At 50.4% G+C, this 12,601-nt stretch overlaps 1 protein-coding gene and 3 non-coding genes across 4 annotated transcripts in view; 1 reads left to right on the forward strand and 3 right to left on the reverse strand.

The window, feature by feature from the left end:
* The window catches only part of LOC125939373 (uncharacterized), a 561,003-nt gene that overhangs the window by 244,644 nt on the left and 303,758 nt on the right, over positions 1-12,601 (reverse strand). The gene's annotated exons all lie outside the window — the stretch shown is intronic.
* Positions 2,369-2,450, forward strand: TRNAS-AGA (transfer RNA serine (anticodon AGA)). The gene has a single exon. It is a non-coding gene; the product is annotated as a tRNA-Ser (tRNA).
* Positions 3,896-3,967, reverse strand: TRNAM-CAU (transfer RNA methionine (anticodon CAU)). The gene has a single exon. It is a non-coding gene; the product is annotated as a tRNA-Met (tRNA).
* TRNAS-AGA (transfer RNA serine (anticodon AGA)) lies at positions 8,970-9,051 on the reverse strand. The gene has a single exon. It is a non-coding gene; the product is annotated as a tRNA-Ser (tRNA).

Raw genomic sequence — 12,601 nt, forward strand, 5'->3', positions numbered from 1 at the left:
GGGACACGGGACAGAGCCCAGGAGGGAGCCCAGGAGGGAATCCAGGAAGCAGCCCAGGAGGGAGCCCAGGACGGAGCCCAGGAGGGAATCCAGGAGGGAGTCCAGGAAGGAATCCAGGAGGGAACCCAGGAGGGAATCCAGGAGGGGGCACAGGACAGAGCCCAGGAGGGAGCCCAGGAGGGAGCCCAGGAGGGAGGACCTGATGCCCACTGAGCTTTGAGGACCGCCGTCCTAGGGAAATGAACTTAACAAAGAGCGTGTACTGCACACAAACCTTTTCATTTCCTGTTGTGATAGGTTTAAAAAGGTATTAAAAATGGATGAAATGTTTAAATATTTTTGCTTCATCTGCCTAACAGATCAATAAAGGCAGCTAAACAGAAATTTGGGAGGTTTCTGTAATCGTCCTGGAAAACGTTTATGATATAACACGTATTCACTGACAAGAGCAGTGTGCAATTAACATGACCTCAGTGAGGCAATCTTTTCGCCTGTGAAACACTGAGAGGAAGGGAGGGACACTTCACGATGTTTCCGGTGCTGGCTTCCGGCTTGCGGAGTCAGGTGCGAACCTTCTGTTTGCTTCCTGCAGCGCGAAGTGATCCAGTCTTACAAGTGAATAGCAGAGCGATGCATTTTATTGGTTTGTTGGTTATTTATTGATATTACCCGAGAGTTGACATTTGCCTCAAAGGGTTCTGGGATTCATTATCTGCCTCGTTGCCTGCAATGCACAGTGAAAGTAATTACCTTGAACTTGTTTCTCAAAAAACCGGCGCGTCGGCGATTGGCAAAATTAACGAATTTTTAAAAGATGATTTTGAAAGAACAGTGAGATGGGGAACAGTTTTAGAAGCCTCTTACATTTGTATACATGTTCATGTTTTGAAGGTTTGAGGAACAGCTTTATTGGAGGCCTGTGCCAGGGTGATCTCCGCACACGGGTGCAGCCAGACAGTCTTTTAAATCAGATGGTTGTGGGTTTTCGGGGAGACGACCGCCGGATCTTCCACTATGTGCAGAACCCAACACTCGTCTTGAAAACGGTTGGTCGCTTGGAGTTGTCCAGCCTCGCCGGAAGCCGAGCTATCGAACCAGCCTGATGGCAGGGCCCGGGCGGTGGACGGATGGGGACTGCAGGGAGGCCCACAAGTACAAGTACAAATGAAGCTTCTTGTGCTCCCGCTTTCATGTAATTTGGCCTTAGCGTTGGTCGGGGCAGCCCCCCTACCAATGAAAGTACCTGGGGATTTGTCGGTTGGGGAATTGCCCATGACAGGCCCCCCGGGGAAAAGGACCATTGGGGAAAGAAATAAGATTCCGCAGGGAAATTGTGCGACCCCACATCCACCCCTTGCCACCCCCCTATAAAGACTTCTCTACCTAAAGGAAGGATGGGCCCATATATTTCCCAGCCAAGGAGGGGGCAAATGGGTTCGAAATCCCCACTATGGCAACAAAGAAACATATCTATGGATACAAATTACTCCAACCCCTAGGCCCGCTTGGCCCCCAGGAGGCATTCCAGATGATAACTGGACCTGGTGGGTTAAGGTACAGAATGGTTCATTAGTTCCTAGGTATACATTGTCTCTCTGGGAGCACATGAGGCCTGGGTTCCCAGGGCCCTCTTGGCTCCCTCCCCGCACCCCAGACCAAAGCGAATACCTTTGTTCCTTGTAGTGCAAATGGTTCAAAGAAACAATTAAAAAGTCCTATCCCTGTAAACGTTCCACTTGAGGTGTGGAGAGCTAGATGACCTTGAAAGGGCAGGAGGGAACGTTACAAGAAAATAACTATGTTGTTCCTTTATGGGTGATCACACAAAGGAACATTTTTAGAATTAGGTAATGCCTAGAAACATGGATAACACAGCTACAAGGAATTTGCTAACAAATATAATGCCACGTTTGCCACAATAAAGCGGCCGGTCGAACCCACTGCTGTTGTCTGTGTCCATGTGTTATTTTCGCCGACGCCGTTCATCCTTCGGGAACCCCTGGACCTGCTGGGGCTGGACCTCGGCACAGCCTGTCGCTGTCCTCACGGAGCCGCGGCCCGATGCTACAGCCCGTGCGGGTTTGCTGCGCGTCTCCCGGGTCCCCTCGACAGCTGGCCGCGCAGGGAGCTGGGCTCCCGGGAAGTGTCCTGCCCCAGCCCTTCCGGCAGGCCGCCCGAGGCAGGGGTCCTCCCGAGCTCACGACAAGGACGCGTGACCCCGCCCCGCTGATGTCCAACGGGAAGAGACGGGAACAGCAGATGCGCTTCCTGGTGGAAGATGCGAGCCCCTGACACCTGTCCCTGACGCCTGCCCCTGACGCCTGCGGGCCTCACGGCTACTTATGCTAATGAGGCCCACGGCTCCCGTGTAGTCGTGGCCGAGTGGTTAAGGCGATGGACTAGAAATCCATTGGGGTCTCCCCGCGCAGGTTCGAATCCTGCCGACTACGGCGCCCCGCCCCCCACCTGGGGGCTATCCTATTGTCGCCGCCTGAGCCGGGAAGGCAGCGACCCGGTCCTTTCTGGGTTGGCGGGAAGACTCCGCGCTTGCCCGGGCAGGAGGCGCGCGCGCCGTGTTTCCATGCACTTTTGCACAAGTCACTCGGCCACAGTCCTGCAGGTGTGTCCCTGTCCCCGAGGAGGAGCCAGGCTTCGCGATGCTCCCGTGTCCGCCGCGGTCCCAGCCCCGCTCGGACGGCAGCGTGTCCGCCCGGGAGGTGGCCGCGGGGTCCGCAGGGGGCTTCTCCCCGAGCCGGGGAAGATGGCAGGTGCGGCGTCCCCCCGGGAGCCGGACCTGGAATTCACAGAGCCCTGAGCACAGAAGGGGTGCAACCACAGCCGGACCCGCAGCTTGTCCCGCTCCTCCCTTCCAGCGGCTCATCCTCCGGGGGCTGCGCCGCGGCTCGTGAACAGACACGGAAGGAGAAACGCGGGAGTTTGCCCCCTAGACTTCCGGTTAAAAGTCCGCCCCCTCCCGCCTCAACGGCGCGGCCGCTGCGGTGACGGAACGGCGCGTCCTTCCCGAGTCGGGAGACTTCACCCGGGCCCCGGGGAGCCGGGCTTCTCACCGAGACCGGGATCGGGCCGGTACGTGCGGGGAGGCGCGCGGGGAGGGGATCCCGGAGTCAGGGGCCGCAGGGCGGGGGCGCCGCCGTCTGGGGCGCGCACGTCTCGGGTCCCACGCGTCCCGGCCCGGAAGGGAGGCGGACGCTGGGGTCACTTCTGCGAGCGGTTCCCGCCCGCGAACCCCCCGCCCGCCCGCGCCCCGGTCCTTTTCCGTCCGCTCCCGCCGCGCGGCCCCGCGTCCTCCCCCTGCCCGCAGTCTCCCCCTGCCCTTTCCCGTCCCACCCTCCCCCTGCCCACCCGCCCCCGCAGCACCTCCTCCCCCGGGAGCCGCGGCACCGCGTCCCGCCGCCCGCTCCCCCACGCGTACGGACTCCCGCTATCGCGGGGGCTTCTCCTACGGGCGCCCCCCGGAGCGTCACCTCCCCTCCCTCCGCCCTGAACCCCCACTCTCTCCGAGGGTCACCTCCGCTCCGCCGAGGGTCAGCCCAGCTCCTCCCAGGGTCAGCTCCCTTTCCCCCGAGGGTCCCCTCCGCGGCGTCCCAAGCCAAGGCCGCCAGCGCCTGGCGGCGCGGGAAGTGGGGGCGCGGCCGGGCTCACGAAAGGCCCCTATGACTCTTTAGGTTTGAGCCCGAGTCCAGCCGGCAGACCGGGAGTCGAGGTGCCAGAAAAATGAAAGGCTGGGAGGGTTTGCCGTTATTCCGTGAGCTTTGAGAAAGAGGTGCGAGGAAGAGAGAGCAGGGCAGCCGTGAGATCCTTCCCCGGGAGGGGCCTCCGCCCTGGGGGTGCTTGGGAAGCAGACCCCGCGCTCGCGGGCAGCAATAAGCGAGCTTAGCAGAGGATGGTTTCGATCCATCGACCTCTGGGTTATGGGCCCAGCACGCTCCCGCTGCGCCACTCTGCTCGTCTGGCGAGGCCACCGCTGGCTTTCCTACCCCGATTCCTACCTGCTTGACCGCGTGCTGCTACGCTCCGTCCCCCCACTCTCCCTCCCTCCCTCCCTCCGACTCTGCTCTCCATTTCACTCCCTTCCCAGCCCAACAATCCACGCCACTCCCGACGTGTCCTCGCCGCGCAGACCCTCGGGGACCTCCAGTCCTCTCCCTGCGAGGTCGCCCGTCACCCGCCTGCGCTGGGAGTGACGATGGCGAGGATGTCAGCTCTCCACACCAGGGCTCGGGCAAAGCCCCTTCCTTGGGATTCGCCCCTGGTCCTCCAGCCCATCACCTTTCTCCTCTTCCTTCTCGCCGCGCACTTGGATTTATCCGCTAACGTGGTCCCGGGCTCTGTTTTACCTTTCGTGACCCCTGCCCGCGCTTCCGCGCAGGTCTCATTCGCTCGGCCGCTCTCCGTTATTGGAGACCCCAAAGTCACCCCCCCCCCATTTCCAAGCCCCCATCGCGGGGTTCAGAGCCACCTGCACCCAGCTCTGGAAGCGCCCCCACCCCCACCCCAGCGCACCGCGCTCCGAGGTCAGACGTGGGGCTGCGCGACAGGTCCGTTTCTACCTGCGGGGTCTTGGCCCTCGGGCACCGACAGACGGATGACTTAGCCCAGAAGGCCCTAGCGACTCTGCAGGCTGCCAAGGCTGCAGGCGTTTGAAGAAACCCGACACGCCAGCTCCCGGGGCAGAGACGGGCCCTCTCCGAGGCGATTTTACCCAAACCGGGGCCGCGCTTCCCCCGATACAGGCGCGGTTTGTGGCACCTGCAAACCCCTGAAGGCGCCGACTGGTTTCCTCCTTCACCCCCTTCGCTTCCCTTCCGAATTCTGCAGGGTGCGCACCTTCTCGGGCACATTCTCGTACTTTCTGCCCCGTTCCCTCTTGTCTGCCACAGAAGCGCAGACCCTGTGTGGACCGCCCGGAACAGAACGTTCCGTCACTTCTACGGCTGACCCCCGCCAGCAGGAACGGGACACGGCCCCCTCCTGCCGGAAGAGGGTCACGCGGCCTCTGCACCTGTGCGTCGGTCACTTGGACTCCCGAATGCTCTCCCGGGAAATTGCAAGGGTCGAACCAAGACTTCCAAAAAAGATCGTGGAAACGCGGAGACGGCCCCAGCACCGGGGATTTGGCCCGCGCTCCTCAATTCTGTCAAGCGAAGCCAGACTCCGGGCGCCTGTTCTTAGCTGGACTGGCCGCCCGTTTTTTGCCTTTGATTCGAAGTGCTAATTTCGAAGCCTGTGACACTATTTCTGGACTGCACTAGAAGGGCTGAAACTTACATTTTTATGTCTAGAGGGAGCCCAGTTTTTCGCCCTCAGGATCGACAGTGCGAGTCAAGACGCTCCAGTTGTTCTCTGGTCTGCTCCGCGGCCCCCACTCCAGCAGCTTCGTCTTTAGATGTCCCCACCCACCCATCACTTCTGGCAGTGTCTTAGGCTCGAGGATCCTCTGTCTTGGTCTTTCTTCAACTTTTCAGGTGGAAAACTTAGCTGCAGGGAGGATCAGGCTCTAGCGGATTGCTTGTTTCGTATGTAACACGGGAGATGGAAATTCCTGCAGCTAAATGAGAACTAGACTTAGATCCAGCAAGATCACTCACCGGGATGAAGCAATTGTCTTTGACTTTGACTCTCTCCCAGTGAGGTGAAAGAACATAGTGAAATGTACGTTCGAAGCCAAAGTTTCTGACTCTTTGCTATAATGGGTCCAATAGATGACCCTTTGCTCTCATGACAAATGGACACGTTATGCTTTGTCCCTGGGTTGACGAGACTCGGTTTGATTTAATCTCCAGCTTCCTGCTTTGTCAGCCTCTGAGGGCAACCAGGGAGCTACCCTCCAAATCAGGACAAACCCTGAGGGAAGGTTCAGACGGACTCTGGATCAAGCTCTGTGAGGAATGATGGACAACGCGAAGACATTCGCTGTGAAATCATGTGCAATACAAAGATAAGGGGCACTAACGAATCTACTCCTGAAATCGTTGTTGCACTATATGCTAACTAATTTGGATGTAAATTTAAAAAAAGAAATAAAAAGATAAAACTACAAAAATTACATTATCCACAAAAAAAAAAAAACCCAAACATTTGGAGGGAAATACAGACCGAAGAAGGTTAAACATGTAGCCTACGCTAATAAAACAGCAGAGCCAGAAGCTTCTGGTTTCTTTACATTCTAGACCTACCTGGCAACTACACCTCTAATAAAAAGCTCTTTTGTAATGATACAAAAAAAAAGAAGATTTCAAAACTCTAAATGTAATAGTTTTTGATTCTTTAAGCTGTGGAACGCATATATAATGGAATATTCTGCAGGTGATCGTGTGAATGAGGCAAGTTCGTTTGTACTGATGTGAATTACACATGCATAATATATGTAAATCTATGTATTTACTCCATGTAACTGCAGACTCACTGAGTTGTAAGTAATGCTAGAGAGAGAACACGTTACCCGAGTTTCCCCCCATGGTGACATCCGGGCTCATCACATCACCAGCAGGATATCGACATTGATACAGCCCTGCAAGTCTTATTCTCATCTCCCCAGTTGTACTCACTTTGGTGTGAGTACGTTCACCTCTATGCAGTTTATCCCGAGCAGAGCAGATTCACGTAGCCAGCACCCCAAGCCCATGTGGCTTCCTGGCAGTGAGACTCCGCCCCCCCATCTTCTCCCAGCACTTCCCTCCCTAAGGCCAGAAAACCAGAAGCTGATTCTTCATCTAAGTCTTTCCCGGAATGTTGTAGAAGTGGAATCACACAAAATATAACTTTTTGAGATTGGCTTCTTTTCCACACAAGTCCCTGGAAATTCATCCAAGTGGCCACATGTGTCTGTAGTCTCTTCCTTTGTACCGGAAGCATATTTCACAGTGTGGATACATCATTAGCTGTTCAGACATTCACCTACCTGTGTTTCCAGTTTGGGGCTAGTCTGGGTAAAGATGCTGTAAAAAAAAAAAAAAAAACTGCATACAGATCTTTGTAGGAACATAAGTTCCTATTTCTCTGGAATAAATACCCGAGAGTGTGATTACTGGATTATCTGAAAATTTCATGTTTACTTTTCTAAGAAACTACCAAACCATTTTCCTGAGTCACTTTACCATTTTACGTTCCCACCATCAGTGTAGGAGTGATTTAGTTTCCCCACATCCTCGCCAGAATCGAGTGTTGTCATTATTTTTGGTTTAGCCATTCTGACAGGTGGAGGGTGATACCTTATTGTGGTTTTAATTTGTATTTCCCTGACAGCTAAGGAAGTTGAACATTTTGTTCCTGTACTTAATCTGCCATCCGTTTATTATCATAGGTGTAATGTCTCTCATGTCTTTTATCCACTTTCTAACTAAAGTGTTGGTTTTCTTTCCTGGTCTGTCCAGTTTCGAGAATTCTGTGTAGATGTTCTAGATACTGTCCTTTACCAGATATGTGGGTTATAAATATTTCTCCCAATTTGTAGCTTGTTTTTTCAACTGCTTCATAGCGTCTTTCTGCAGAGTAAAAGTTGTTAATTTTGAAGAGGTCTGATTTATCTCTTTTCCTTTTGAGGATTGAGCTTTTGGTACCAAGTCGAAGGACTCTGCCTGACCCTAGATCCTGAAAAATCTGCTATGTTGTTTTCTAAAAGTTTTAGAATTTTACATTTCAGTCTGTGATTCATTTTAAGTTAATTTTTGTGTACAGAATGAGATTTAGGTCGATGTGGGTTTTGGTTTTGGTTTTTGTTGGGGTTTTTGGCCTACGGATGCCAGCTACTCGAGGACCAAGTATTGAAGTTTCCCTCTTCTGTTGAATTTTTTCCCCTACGCTACTGTTCAGAAATCAGTTGGGCATATTTCCATGGGTCAGTATGTATTGTTAAGGGAAAGAAATAACTAAGATGAACACTCTGTACAAATTTGCTGCCCTTCACTTAAGAGTATAGAGTGGACTGAACATTATACACACATGTAACTCTGGAAAGTCATACAAAAACTCATTCCACTGGGGAGGCAAATCGAAGAGCTCAAGCAATTAGATGGAAAACACTTTTTTTCACTGCGTGTATCCCAATATCATTTGAGATTCATATTGTGATTATTATTTTTAAAATACTTTAAATATTGAAATTCTTTTTTTTATTAAAAATTTTTTATGTTTATTTATTTTTGAGACAGACAGAGCATGAATGGGGGAGGGGCAGAAAGAGAGGGAGACCCAGAGTCCAAAGCAGGCTCCAAGCTGTCAGCACAGAGCCCGACGTGGGGCTCGAACCCATGGACCGCGAGATCACGCCCTGAGCTGAGAAGTCGGTCATTCAACCAACTGAGCCACCCAGGCACCCCAATATTGGAATTCTTAATATGCAAAGAAAACATACTTTCTGTCCGTTGGTTACAGCTTTGTTCTAGACTTTATTTTCCAGTGACATGGAAGCAAATGATTTTACCGTCTTCGGATAGCATTTACTTCTGGCGCTTCTTTCCTTACCCCTTACCCAGGCTGGGGTTGTGGCAAGCCAGCCTGAAACTCCAGATCAGCCTGCACAGACGCATGAAAACATGAGTGTATTGGGGGATATTAGCGATACAGCTGGTCTGCAAAAATTGCCGAACGGTAACGATTCCATGGAGAAGCAAGCACTCCCACTAGCTTTTCATCTTTCTGAAAGAGTGACCTTCAAGCAGGAACCACCAAGGTATCCCTGAAATTTGGACTCTTCTGGGAGAAAAGAAAGCATTAGGACTCAGGTCAAACCTACTGGATAATAGAGTAATTAGGATTTCTTTTTTTCTGGCCAGATTGAGAGGCTCCATCACAGGCCCGTTAATCCCAAGAACAAAACAGGGGGGTTTTAGTGAATGGGGATGCATTGTTTACAGTTTGGGTTCAGTTCCTGTTTCTCTTGAACTTGCAGCTGTGTAGGGTTTCAAAGTAACCTACAAGATGTCAAAATATTCCGGAGGGAGTCGCTCCGTAGTCGGCAGGATTCGAACCTGCGCGGGGAAACCCCAATGGATTTCTAGTCCATCGCCTTAACCACTCGGCCACGACTACACGACAGAGCTGTCCCTTGTTAAAGTAAATAGCCGTGCTGAAGCTTGGTTCTGTTGGTGAAGGTCACGTTGCGTACCAGAAAGTGCAGTTGTAGTCAAATCCTTCCTATTCCTTAATGTCATCTGGATGACTACCATACTGCGGCACCATATTGGCAAGTAAGACTTTCTCCTCAGAACTGAAGGGACTCCTTGTTCTGATGAGTTGTTGGAACGAGTCAGCCTTTGGGGAAGCTGGACGGGCTACGTCCCACAACTGCAACGGCCTTCAACATTCACTGCAGAATTGTATGTGATAGCTACGATGTTTAAAAACCAGAAAAGGTGAAAAGGTGGTGCACGTGCATATATTTTCCCTCTGGAAGGGAAAGGTTGGGAACCTTCTCTGGAAGGTTCCACCAGACCTGGCTTCTGCTTGCTGCTGTGCGTAGAAATTGAAGAGCTGAACTCGTGGGTTGCAGAGAGCTTTTAGTTTTCACTACGTGTGCTTCAAAATAACGTGAGTTTTGCCATCGTTATTACTTATGTACACGTTTTCCTGTATCTTGTTTATATACCTAGAATTGCTGGGTCATATGGTCGGTCGATGCTTAATCTTTTGAAGAGCGGCCAGACTGTTTTCCCACATGAATGCACCATTTTCATCCTCCCCTGTGTGTGATGGTCCAGATTTCTCCATATCCTCCCCAACACTTGTTATTACATGGCCTTTTCATTAAAGCTATCCTGATAGGTGTGAAATAGTATGTCACTGGGGTTTTGATTTGCATTTCCCAAATGACTAATGACAGCCAACATTTTCCCGTGTGCTTAATGGCCATCTGTATATCTTTCTTAGGGAAAAGTCTACTTGTGTACTTTGCTCATTTTTTCACGAACTATTTGTCTTTCCCTGGAGTTGTAAAGGTCTGTATACATTCTAGATGCAAGTCCCTTATCCGGTATATGATTTGCAAATCTTTTCCTCTAGCTTTTTGGTTGCATTTTTTATAGCGTCCTTTGAAGCACGATTGCTTTTGATGTTAACGAAGTCTACTTTATCTATTTTTTTTGCTTGAGCCGTGGTGTCATACCTAACAATCCATTGCCAAATCTGAGGCCTTGAAGATTTCCCCAGTGTTTCCTTTTCAAAGGTTGATAATATTAGAGCTTGTATTATGTCTTTAACCCATTTTGAGTTACTTTGTGTAAATTGTGTGAGGTAAGGACACAACTTCATTCTTTGGCAGGTGGTCATCTAGGTCTCAGAGCCACCGTTTGTTGAAAAGACCATTCCCACCCCCACCCCCACCCCCACCAATGGCCTTGGCACTTTTTAATAAAAAACCAGATGGCTGCAGACATATGGCTTTATTTCTGGACTCTCAATTCTATCCCATTGATTTCACTGTCCTGATCATCATTGCCTTGCAGTTAGTCTTAAAGTTGGGAAGTGAGTCCTCCTACTTTTTCTTCTTTTTCAAGATTGTTCTGGATATTCTAGGTCCCTTGAAATCCCATGTGAATTTTAGAATCAGCTCATCAATTTCTACAAAGAAGTCAGCTAGCATTCTGGGAGGGAGGATCAATTTGGGGGACACTTGCTATCATAACATTGTTAAGACGCAATCCATAAGCGTATCTATCTTCATTTATTTCAGTTATGTGTTGTAGTCTTCAGAGTGTAAGTTTTGCACTTCTTTTGTTGAACTTGTTCCTGAATAGTTTTTCTTTTTTCAGGCATTTTACGTAGAGGCATTTACTTTGCCCTTTTTCCCTTCCTTATGAAACATGACGAAGCTGTCTGAAGCCTCCCAGATATAATATTAAGTGCTTAGTATAGCTTACGCAGACAAAACAAACAAACAAAAAACATCAAAAACAGAAAAGCAAACTGTGAAACACAGTGTATCTTTGATAAAACTCCATTTCTGAATGAATTTGATCTTATTGACTGGGGTGTAGTTAACACAAAGTGAAGGCGAAGGACGTGTCCCTGCTCTTGTGACTTGTGTCCAACTAGGAAGGCTACTCTATGCACATACAACAGAGCCCACACGGGAAGGGTTTGAATAGCCATTAGAGACCGTGAGTGTAGGGGCGCCTGGCTGGCTCAGTGGGTGGAGCTTGGGCCTCTTGATGTTGTGAGTTCAAGCTCAACTGTGTGCAAAGTTTACTTGAAAATAAAATCTCAACAACAACAAAAACCTCCTGAGGGTGTAATGGCAGCGATGACGTGGAAGGCATAAATACAATCACGCTCGTGTAATGTAAGAGGGGGGAGAAGAGAATAAGTTTGTCGATGCCGTTGGCAATACGGATCAGCCAAGTCCTTGAAAGTCATTTGCTTTAGATGGACACCCGCCTGTCTTGGTCTGAGTACGTCGTCAACACACGTGGGCATGGCAGTGAGCCTAGTGGTTTCCAGGAAAGCTTCTTCCCTCCTGTGGTAGTGAGTGGGTCTTTGAGAAGACTCATGTTGGACTCACGTCAGACAAACCTAGTACAAGTTAGAAGGAATCTATTTGTGACCCACATATCTTCTCTTAGTCATTTTGTGTGCTTCCCAAAACAAAATCGAGTTAGCAAGCTCTTCTTCCCATTCAGTGGTCATGAAGCTATTAAGGAAGAAATTAGTAACTTATTTTTTGGCTCAAAATCCCATGGCCCGGAAAATAACATTTACTCACCCTCTCACAGAGAGACGCCCACCCCCAGGGGCAAAACCAACGATTGTAGAGACCACTCGGGGGGTTCACAAACACTGTTAGAGGCCACAGACAGCAGACTGAGAAACCGTCTGCATTTTAGCCTCTCCTTTGTGTCTCCTTTTACTTTAACGAATAAGTTTCATCACTACTACACTGTAATTAAACACAAAGTTGCCAGAGAAATATCGTCTCTGAAACGCGTCTATGTGAGTCATTAACCTCAACTTTATAAACTAGGAGGCCAAGGCACACCCATGCCCGAGGCTCAGGCCCTAGTCAAACCAGCTGTACGACTTCTCTCACCTTTGCCAGGTGTGAGTTCCTCAATGCACACCCCCGAGACACTAAAATCAGACACACGCAGGCCCAACAGAGTGGAACAGAACCCTGTGCCCTTGTAACCAGAGGTCACAGGATCCTCCACTCCTCCCTTCCAAACCCAACTCCACGGTCTCCACTGAGAAGCCCTTGGTTTGTCCTTTTCTGCCTTTCTTTCCGGGAGTCACAGACACCTCGTAAGTAGCATTTTACTGGCAGTGCTGTGTTCCTTCTGAAGGACTAGCACATGTGACGGAGGACACAGAGGTTTCTTAAGACATGTGAGGGGAAATGCTGGATTCATGCATCTACTTCCTGCAGACTCTTAGATGAAGCCAGGAAAACAGGAGAGAGCAAAGGACACTCCACTTAGGAATTTACTATTTAGAAAGGACACGACACCAGTTAGATTCCTAAGTGGGGTGATTTGCTACGACAGTGGCTGAAATAGTTTATCAGCTGGACTTTGAGGATTGAAACGGGACAGTCCATTGAGACACACGTTCTGCAGACACGATGAAGGAGAAGTACAACGCCAGGCTG

Source organism: Panthera uncia, assembly GCF_023721935.1.
Source record: "Panthera uncia isolate 11264 chromosome B2 unlocalized genomic scaffold, Puncia_PCG_1.0 HiC_scaffold_25, whole genome shotgun sequence".
In the NCBI taxonomy this organism is placed as follows: domain Eukaryota; kingdom Metazoa; phylum Chordata; class Mammalia; order Carnivora; family Felidae; genus Panthera; species Panthera uncia.